The sequence below is a fragment of the Arachis stenosperma genome, chromosome 9 (genome assembly GCF_014773155.1).
Source record: "Arachis stenosperma cultivar V10309 chromosome 9, arast.V10309.gnm1.PFL2, whole genome shotgun sequence".
In the NCBI taxonomy this organism is placed as follows: domain Eukaryota; kingdom Viridiplantae; phylum Streptophyta; class Magnoliopsida; order Fabales; family Fabaceae; genus Arachis; species Arachis stenosperma.
The window spans coordinates 76,138,056-76,149,221 of NC_080385.1; the positions used below are offsets into that span (position 1 = coordinate 76,138,056).

The window sequence follows — 11,166 nt, forward strand, 5'->3', positions numbered from 1 at the left end:
AGAAATCCCTGAGATGCCTCAAGGGATGCATTTTTCTCCAAACAACTATTGGGAACAACTCAACACTTCTCTAGAAGGATTGAGTCATAACATGAACCAGTTAGGGTGGAACACCAAGAATACTCCATCATTCTCAATGAGATTAGAGAATATCAAAGAGCTATGAGGGGGAGCAACAAAGGCAAGGAAAAGACATAGAGGATCTCAAGGACACCATTGGTCCTTCGAGGAGAAGGCGCCACCATCACTAAGGTGGACTCATTCCTTAACTTCCTTGTTCTTATCTCTTTGTTTTTCGGTTTTTGAGCTTCATGTTTGTCTATGTTTGTGTCTTTATTACATGATTATTAATGTCTAGTGTCTATGTCTTAAGGCTATGAATAATTCCATGAATCCTTCACCTTTCTTAAATGAAAAATGTTTTTAATACAAAAGAACAAGAAGTACATGAGTTTCGAAATTGTCCTTGAAATTAGTTTAATTATATTGATGTGGTGACAATACTTTTTGTTTTCTGAATGAATACTTGAACAGTGCATATTTTTTATCTTGTTGTTTATGAATGTTAAAATTGTTGGCTCTTGAAAGAATGATGAAAAAGAGAAATGTTATTGATGATCTGAAAAATCATAAAATTGATTCTTGAAGCAAGAAAAAGCAGTGAAGAACAAAGCTTGCGGAAAAAAAAAGGGCGAAAAAAATTAAAGGAAAAAGAAAAAGCAAGCAGAAAAAGCCAATAGCCCTTAAAACCAAAAGGCAAGGGTAAAAAGGATAGGAGGGCTCAAGGAAATAAATCCAGGCCTAAGCGGCTAAATCAAGCTGTCCCTAACCATGTGCTTGTGGCATGCAGGTCCAAGTGAAAAGCTTGAGACTGAGTGGTTAAAGTCGTGATCCAAAGCAAAAAAAGTGTGCTTAAGATCTCTGGACACCTCTAACTGGGGACTTTAGCAAAGCTGAGTCACAATCTGAAAAGGTTCACCCAGTCATGTGTCTGTGGCATTTATGTATCCGGTGGTAATACTGGAAAACAAAGTGCTTAGGGCCACGGCCAAGACTCATAAAGTAGCTATGTTCAAGAATCAACATACTAAACTAGGAGAATCAATAACACTATCTGAACTCTAAATTCCTAGAGATGCCAATCATTCTAAACTTCAAAGGATAAAGTGAGATGCCAAAACTGTTCAGAAGCAAAAAGCTACAAGTCCCGCTCATCTAATTAGAACTAGTATTTATTGATATTTTGATATTTATAGTATATTCTCTTCTTTTTATCCTATTTGATTTTCAGTTGCTTAGGGACAAGCAACAATTTATGTTTGGTGTTGTGATGAGCGGATAATTTATACGCTTTTTGGCATTGTTTTTAGGTAGTTTTTAGTAAGATCTAGCTACTTTTAGGGATGTTTTTATTAGTTTTTATGCAAAATTCACATTTCTGGACTTTACTATGATTTTGTGTGTTTTTCTGTGATTTCAGGTATTTTCTGGCTGAAATTGAGGGGCCTTAGCAAAAATCTGATTCATGCTGAAAAAGGACTGCTGATTCTGTTGGATTCTGACCTCCCTGCACTCGAAATAGATTTTCTGGAGCTACAGAACTTCAAATGGTGCGCTCTCAATTGCGTTGAAAAGTAGACATCCAGGGCTTTCCAGCATTATATAATAGTCCATACTTTATTCGAGTTTAGATGACGCAAACTGGCGTTCAACGACTGTTCCATGCTGTATTCTGGAGTAAAACGCCAGAAACAAGTCACAAACCAGATTTAAACGCCAAAAACACGTTACAACTTGGCGTTTAACCCCAAGGGAAGCCTCTGCACGTGTAAAGCTCAAGCTCATCCCAAGCACTCGCCAAAGTGGGCCCCGGAAGTGGATTTCTGAACTTAGACTTATTTCTGTAAACCCTAGTAGCTAGTCTAGTATAAATAGAACTTTTTACTATTGTATTAGACATCTAGGAATCTATCCTTTGATCACATTTTGGGGGGTTGGCCTCACGGCCATGCGTGGACCTTTATCACTTATGTATTTTCAACGGTGGAGTTTCTACACACCATAGATTAAGGTGTGGAGCTCTACTGTTCCTCGAGTATTAATGAAATTACTATTATTCTTCTATTAAATTCTGCTTCTTCTTATTCTAAGATATTCGCTACACTTCAACATGATGAATGTGATGATTCGTGACACTCATCATCATTCTCACCTATGAACATGTTCCTGACAACCACTCCCGTTCTACCTTAGATCGAGCGCGTATCTCTTGGGTTCCTTAATCATAATCTTCGTGGTATAAGCTAGAATTATTGGCGGCCATTCCTAAGATCTGGAAAGTCTAAACCTTGTCTGTGGTATTCCGTGTAGGATCTAAGATGGGATGACTGTGACGAGCTTCAAACTCATGAGTGTTGGGCATAGTGACAGACGCAAAAGAATCACTGGATTCTATTCCAACATGTTCTAGAACCGACAGATGATTAGCCGTGCTGTGACAGAGCATTTGGACCATTTTCACTAAGAGGATGGGAAGTAGCCATTGACAACAATGACGCCCTACATACAGCTTGCCATAGAAAGGAGTAAGAGTGATTGGATGAAAGCAGTAGGAAAGCAGAGATTCAGAAGGGACAAAGCATCTCCATACACTTATCTGAAATTCCCACAAATAATTTACATAAGTATCTCTATCTTTATTTTTTGTTTATTTATCCTTATATTTGAAAACCATTATTAACATTTGAATCCGCTGACTGAGATTTACAAGATAACCATAGCTTGCTTCATACCAACAATCTCTGTGGGATCGACCCTTACTCACGTAAGGTTTATTACTTGGACGACCCAGTGCACTTGCTGGTTAGTTGTGCGAAGTTGTGACAAAGTGTGATTCACATTTGAGAGCTCCAAGTCTTTGGCGCCATTGTTGATGATCACAATTTCGTGCACCACACGCCAATCCCTATTCTTCACTTAGGCGTGCCACTTGGGCAACCAGGCGTGGCACGCCAGTGTCATTCAGAGGCCAAAGTATCATTGGGGCGTGCCACTTGAGCTCGTGGCATGGCACACCAAGCAGAGGAATAATTCACTCACAAAGGGGCGTGGCATGCCAGACCCTGGGCGTGCCACGCTAGTGTAACCTTCCAAAGAAGCTTATCCAAGCACATAACAAGGGCGTGGCATGCCAGACCCTGGGCGTGCCACGCTAATTCAAGTTTCCAGAGGCAAACGAAGTGGAAAAATCAAAGGGCGTGCCACTTGAGCTCGAAGGCGTGGACGCCAACACAAGAATGCCACGTTGGCGTGCCACTTGAGTTCAAAGGCGTGGCACGCCAAGGTTGACAAGGGACGAGCGTGCCACTTGAAGAATTGAGCATGGCACACCAAGCCATTTTGAAGGGCACGTGACACGCTGATGAAGCGCCAGCCACACGCCAGCTAAGGAGTCACGTTTTTTGAGTGCTTTCTTTCCCTCTAAAATGTAATTTTCCTTTTTTTCACTTTTGTAAATTCTTTATTTTCACTAGGAGTAGTATAAATACCCCCAAAGAGTACTGAAGAGGGGTCAAGCAGTTAGTTCTAGATCCACTTTTATACTCCACTTTTGAGTAGTTTTCAAGCTACGAGTAGCTAACTTCCCTCTCATTGAAAGAGGGAGCTCTATTGTACTTGATGGATTGATAATAGTGAAATTCTTTTTCTCCTCATCTTCTCTTGATTTGCTAGAAGGAATTACATTCTTAATGCTTAGTGTTCAATTATTTTGGAAAATAGATTGAATGCAATTGGGTTTCATGGGAACCTTGGGAAAGGAAACATGAAACCATGCTTGAAAACCCATCTCACACTTGAGTACATTCTGGGTTTTGGTGATGGGATACGTGACATATAATCCCCCCTCTACCTGGACCTACAAGGGTGTGTAGTATAATCAAGGACCAAGCATATCTCTCTTCATGAGCAATTAGACCAAGGAATTTGCTATTGATCAAGATCTGAGAGATTGAGTCGCCAAGGGATTGGGGCTCAATCAATCAAGATTGCCAAGAGGTCAATGAGTTACATGATTGAAGAAGATATAAGCTAGATTTGATCCAAAGAGACAACATCTCCCAATCTCAATGAATTTCCCCATTCTCATCTATCCATTTCTTTATAGCTTAATTTTACATTCAGCAATTTCCCATTCCCATTTACATTCAAGTCATTTATGATTCAGCATTTTACATTATGCAATTTCTAATCTGCACTTTATTGCCTTTCTTTATATTCTAGTCATTTACATCTGTGCTATTTACAATTCTGCACTTCACAATCTTATGAATCCGCTTGACTAATTCATCAATTAATTAATACTGCTTGGATTTGCCAATCTCTGTGGATATGATCCCACTCTACTGTGGGTTATTACTTGGCGATAATTTTGGTGCGCTTGCCAAAAGAACTGATTCACTAAATTTTAAAAGAGGTAGTGAATTCGAACTCATCAAGTTTTATGGCGCCGTTGCCGGGGATTGGCTTAAATTTGACAGTGATTAAATTGATTGGAGAGCTAGATTAAGCAATTTAATTTCCTTGTTATTTTAATTTTTTTATTTAGCATTTTTTTATTTTATTTTAAGCTCTATTTCTTTCTTCTTTGATTATCCATATTTTTACCCTTCTAACTATTTGATCAATTGCACCACTCACACTAATAACCACTCTAACAAAGTAATTCATTTACCCACTTCTTTTCTTACTTTTTGTCTTGATTGGTTGTATGACAGGTAGGAGAAGCGGAGCTTCAACTTCCTTTGATTCTGAACCTGAGAGAACCTTCTTTAGATTAAGGAGGGAAGCAAGAGGAAAGAGAGTCATTGGTGCTGAGGAAGAGGAAGAGTACTTTGAAACAAACATAGAGGAGAATATGGAGAATCACCATGAGGAAGAAGTTCATAACCATGCTAGGGGAGGCCCAGTCAATCATGATGGCCAAGAAAGGAGAGTCTTAAGCTCCTACATCAACCCAAACCCAGGAAATTGTGGCAGTAGCATCCTAAAACCAACAATTCATGCCAATAACTTTGAGCTGAAGCCTCAACTCATCACACTTGTTCAGAATAATTGCTCATATGTAGGAAGTGCCCAAGAAGATCCTAATCAACATCTCAGCACATTCTTGAGGATATGTGATACTGTAAAGTCCAACGGGGTACACTCCGACATCTACAAACTACTCTTGTTCCCTTTCTCACTCAGAGATAAGGTAGCAAAGTGGTTGGAATCATTCCCAAAGGATAGCCTAACTACATGGGAGGAGGTCGTGAACAGATTCCTTGCAAGATTTTACCCTCCACAAAGAATCAATAGGCTGAGAGCTGAGGTGCAAACCTTCAGACAACAAGATGGAGAAACACTCTATGAGGCCTGGGAGAGATTCAAAGTTCTAACAAGAAGATGCCCACCAGAAATGTTCAATGAATGGGTACAACTACATATCATTTATGAGGGACTATCCTATGAAGCAAAGAAGGCAGTGGATCATTCTTCAGGAGACTCACTCAATAAAAAGAAAACCATTGAAGAGGCCATATATGTCATTGAAACTGTAGCTGAAAATGAGTATTTCTATGCCTCAGAAAGGACCCAAAAGAAGGGAGGGCTAGAACTCAACTCTGTAGATACTTTGTTAGCTCAGAACAAGGCAATTGTAGCACAAATAGCAGCCTTAACTAAGAGGATGGAGGCCAACCAAGCCTCAGTCATTCAAGACCAAACTCCTCAACAAGAAGTAAATGCATCAGAATCTAAAGGTGACTGGAAACAAATCAATTATATGCACAATTCATCTAGAACACCATATGACCCACACTCTGAGACATACAATCCAGGTTGGAAGAACCATCCAAACTTTGGGTGGGGAAATCAACAAAACCACAACCAGGACCACAACAAGCCTTATCCATCAAATCAACAAAACCACAGCCCCAACACTACAAGAAAATAAGCTTTCTGCCACGCTTTAAAAGCGTACCGAAAAGTGCAAAAGAGCGTGCCGATAGCTTTTCGCCAAGCTTTTTGAGCTATCGACACGCTTTTAAAAGGGTCACATCTGCCAGCGTGCCGGTTGCTCTATCGCCACACTTTGATGGATCTATCGGCACGCTTTCTTTTTTGGCACGCTTTCATCTCTTGCCACGCTTAAAAAGCGTGGCCATATATATAACCCTATAGCTACGCTTTAAAAGCGTACCGAAAAGTGTAGATATCGCCACCCTTTTAAAGCGTGCCCAGATTGTTTGTTTTGGCTACCTTTCTAAAGCGTGCCTGTAGGGCTAGATATGGCTACGCTTTTAAAGCGTGCCAATAAAAAAATATGACTTTGATGACGAAATACGGGTACACTTATAAAGCGTGCCAATAGCGTGGCTGAATTTTAAAAGTAAGCATTTTTCTTTTTATTTCTTTATATTAAAATTTTTCTTTTGCAGCCAACATAAATTAAATTTTAAGCATTTTAATCATAAAAGCTTTGATAGTGCGAATCATAAATATAATAAAAAGAGATATATAAATTACATATAATAATTATGAACTACTAATTGGTGATCGTACTGTTGCCCCATGCTTAGCTTGCATGTCAATTAACAAATACAAAAGATGACAATTTTTACTATACATTAATAACCATATTTCTTGTATGTAACATAGTTGAGTTACATTTTTACACACTACTCCAAAATAAAGTAAAGGAAAGATGAACAAAAACACTTCTGCAGCTCAGAGTGTACATATAAACTATGAAGCTTGAGAATGATGAGAAGTTAGGTGAATAGTTGATACCATCTACTGTGTGCTCCTGCTGCATCTTCAATGATATATTTGCTTTTCTTTCACTTGTCTTTACTCAAGCATATATATAGGACCTGCTGTATGGCCTTTTTTATGCTTTTTTGCAATGCAATTGAATGTGTTCAGTGATCATATCATGTATGCATGCATTGGGCCTCTTCTTTGTCTTGATCCCAGAGAGTAAAAGTTATGTTCCACCTTCAAAATTTTTCTGACTTTACCTTCATCACTGCAAAATATAAATTCAGTCTTTTTTTTGTTACCAAACAAACCTATAAATATAGTATGCAATTTTTATCACAAGACAAATCAAATAGTAATTAGTGACATATATATATATATATATATATATATATATGTTAATCCAATTACAAATTCACATTTTATAATGATTAGAATTAAAAAAAGTATAGCATAGAAGTACCTTCTGCCCTTCATACGATCATGGAAGAATTCACAAGACTTCCTTGCGCCAAAGGTAATCACAGTTCCTATTTCACCCACTGATAATGAGAACACTTGCAATCACAACTTAGCACACTGCATGAGATGAGAGTGAGAGTAACATTATTATATATATATCTTGAATTTATTTAATTTTATTTCTATAGTTTTTATTTATATTAGACTTTTTCTCCCAGTAGGAGTGCCCTGCTCTCTCAAAACACATTGTTGCCAAGTAGAGTTATTAATTAAAACAACTTATCACAAGCAGAGTTTCTTGGGGCAAGAACAGATCTAAACACAAAAAGGGGGGGTAACTATAACATAAAAGTGGCATGCCTTCTAATATCCCTAGTGTTGTAACTATACATTTTGTTAGTATTTTCCGAGTCAGAATAACAACTACCACAAAGAGCAATGAACTATGACAGTCAATAACACAAACTTAATGACCAAAACTAAAAAATGTACCTAGAAGTTTTAATATGGAATACCCAATCAACATAACCAAGTAAGCAGAGAACAATATCGATAATGAGATAGCAGAGTTCAAAGGCTACCTTTCAAAAGGCACATGCTTCTCAGATCCATTTACTCTCCGATGAATTGAATCTTCATCCATGTTACTAGCACCATACAAAATGCTATGCTAAAACTTTAGGTGAAACAGTCTCTCCCTTTCTAAAGGTCCTCTTTGTAGCTCCTGATGAAACAATAATTCAAAACCACGGTCTTCTTCCACAAGATCATTCCTTGCATTTCCTAATTCCCGATTCAAATGGACTTCTTTGTCCTCATCACACCAGCGTGAAAATGAAGGCTCTCTGCCAAAGACAGAACCTACTTTTCCACTATTGCCACCAGTGATCCTAGCAAAGTTGCCCTTGTCAGAATCCAATTCACTATGTACTATTTCCTTCTGTATGTCGAATTATTGCCATTTATATACTCCACAACAAATCCAGCATACTCTTTGACCAAAACCAGCTACTTAACCTCACTTGAGTGCATAACAAAGCCAGGGTACAAGCTGCCTTTCTAGCACAGGACCTGGTTTAATAATCAAATTCATCAAATTACGCCTGCATAATGGACTTAAAATCATTGATCAGTAATCAAAGAATATACAAATTAAACATTGATTGTCATTACATCTTAGAACAATAAGCCAAGATATTTTTAAAAACCAAAAGAAACAATTGCTCCTTGATAGCCACCACCATTTTGCAGTTAGATTAAGCTGAATGTTCATAGGAGATAGGTACATCTTCCCTATTCATCTAAATGAAGCAATAATGATATAAACATTGATTTTTTAGAAATTGAAGATAGCACAAATGGTTGTTATTTTACTGCTTCTCAATATGAGTTCCCTTCAAAATGGTAAAAAGGTTTCAACTTCAGAAATTTCAAAAAATGGGTAATTAAATTCAATAGTTTCATATCTTTAGCAAATAGAAAACAAGACCTTTAGTTACATTACTGCTGCTCACATCTGACCAAGCATGCTTCCAGTTTGGTTTTTCATAAGTAATTTGTTGTAAAATTTGCAGAAATAAACCTCAACAAAATTTTATAAGCTTTTAGATTGATTTTGTGGAGAGTAATAGATAGTTCTTATGAATGGTACTCATCAGAAGTATCAAATGAGTCGGGACAATCAAATTTAACCTCAACCTCAAAATTCCAGAAATTTCTCATCAAGTATAGATCAATAAATCATAATTTTCAACGCTATAAAACACACAGAAATTTCCAGAAATTACTCATTGAGCTTTAACGTGCTGAAGAACAACATTATAGGCTTCATGTTCTTCTCCAAAATCCTACAAGGACGAATAGTTTAAGAATTACTATAATAATAATAATAATAAATGAATAAAGCAAGAGACGATAGCAATTAGCAAAAGGTTCAACTTGCACAAAAGCAAAGCAAAACATGATACCTTCACAACTACGCAGGAGCCAATTCAACAGCTAACAATAACCCACACTAGGATTTTGAGTTTCTAGTTTCTAGGCATGATATGATTATCATAAATTGTCCCTTGACTTCATGTTAACAATGAAGCAAATATGCATGAAATAGGAAAAAAAAGGTAGTAGTACCTTGTAAGTTTCTTCATAAACAGGGAAATAGTGAAGCTCGATGGTGGATTCGCCTCAAGCCTCAATCATGATCAAAGCCTTGTTGTGGTTATTAAAACGGTTTGAGGATCGTCAATTAACCTAACCATATCATCAAGAACCCTCTCCGCAGTGACTTCAGAGAAAGCCTTCTCGCAATTCTTCACGATGGTTTCAAGCAAGATGAAGGACAAGGAATCGAACCTTTCAAGCAGCGACTTCAGAGAAACCCTAAACCATGAATCGAATCTTTACCACTGACGCCAGCGATACATCCGACGCCAAGCTCGACGGAGATGCCACCGATCGTTTCCTATAAACACCAGAGACGTCGGCACTAGCAGAATGACGGTTGGCGCTGACGAGTTGCCGCTGATGAGTGGCGCTGACGAGTTTCGCTGACGAGTGGTGCTGATGTTGGCGCCACGCGTGAGAGAGGGAGACGGCGGCGTGGGGCATGAGCGACGAGGGAGGGATGGATGTAGGTGCTGCGACGGGTTGGAGGGAGGGGTTGTGATGGGTTGAGAGAGGGAGACAGCGGCGTTGTTGGGAGAGGGCGTTGTTGGGAGGCATTGTTAGGGTTGCACAGATGAGAAAGGTGAATGATGGCCGGATAGGGTTAGAAGTGATTTTTGAAACCAACAGTTCTAGTCTAGGGTTAAAACATAAAACTTAGAAAAAAAAGTGAAGTGTGAAAAAAATGGGTGGAAAACTAAATTTTGGAAGGAGGGAACTTTATGGTACGCTTTTGTAAGGTGCTCATATAAACATAAGATATGGGCACGCTTTAAAAAGGTGACCATTGAAAAACTAACTAGCCATGCTTTTTAAGCGTGCCGGTTTCTCTCTATGGGCACGCTTTTTAAGCGTGGCAAAAAAAGCGTGGCCAAATCACAAATTAGTAGCCACCCTCGTAAAAGCGTGCCGATTTTTCTCTATGGCCACGCTTTTCAAGCGTGGCAAAAAAAAGCATGGCCAAATCCCAAATCAGTGGCCACCCTCGCAAAAGCGTGCCCATAGACCACTTTTGGGCACGCTTTAAAAGCGTGGGAAGAAAAAAGGGTGCCGACAGACCTTTTTTCTTGTAGTGCAACCATCAAACAGGGAACCATAGACCCTACCATAACTCACAAAACACAGCCTACCATAACAACCAACCCATTCACAACAACCTCAATCAAGATGCACCATCCTCAACTATGCAACCATGCAAAATCAAAAGCAACTTTGAGAGGATGGAGGCTGCAATAGCACAACTATCATTCCAGATTTCAGGGGTAGTCTCCTCCTGCATGGACAGATAAGCACAAACTGACAGAAGGATAGATGCTAATAAAGAGGAATACAAGTCAAATTTAAAAAATCAAGGAGCAACAATCTCAAAGTTGGAAGCACGAGTAGGAATTTTGTCCAAGCAAATTTCACTTTCCACACACACATTTCCCAGCGATACTGTGGCTAACCCAAGAGGGGAATACAAAGCCATAACTCTAAGAAGTGGGAAGGTTGTAGAGGAAGGAGCCCCAAGCAAAGATAATCATGAAGAGGTTGCACCAAAACATGGAAACGAGGATGAAGGGGAGACCGCAGTTTCACCCCCACCAAAACAAGTTTTGAAGCCTTATGTGCCAAAGGCACCATACCTACAAAAATTGAGAAAAAATGGGAAGGATGGCCAGTTTTCTAAGTTCCTAGAGATCTTCAAGAGGCTCCAAATCAACATACCATTTGCTGAGGCATTAGAACAAATGCCAC

General features: G+C 38.8%; 1 long non-coding RNA gene across 2 annotated transcripts; it reads right to left on the minus strand.

Annotated features, from left to right (window-relative positions):
• Nucleotides 1-6,584: 6,584 nt before the first annotated feature.
• On the minus strand, nucleotides 6,585-10,032 carry LOC130947968 (uncharacterized). 2 transcript variants are annotated; one of them, XR_009072884.1, is made up of 5 exons: nucleotides 9,394-10,026; nucleotides 9,051-9,110; nucleotides 7,845-8,334; nucleotides 7,265-7,380; nucleotides 6,585-7,069 (listed from the first exon to the last, which is right to left on the minus strand). It is a non-coding gene; the product is annotated as an uncharacterized LOC130947968 (long non-coding RNA). The 2 variants fall into 2 exon arrangements; XR_009072883.1 differs by having other exon boundaries at nucleotides 7,845-9,110; nucleotides 9,394-10,032.
• Between the last annotated feature and the right edge of the window lie 1,134 nt (nucleotides 10,033-11,166).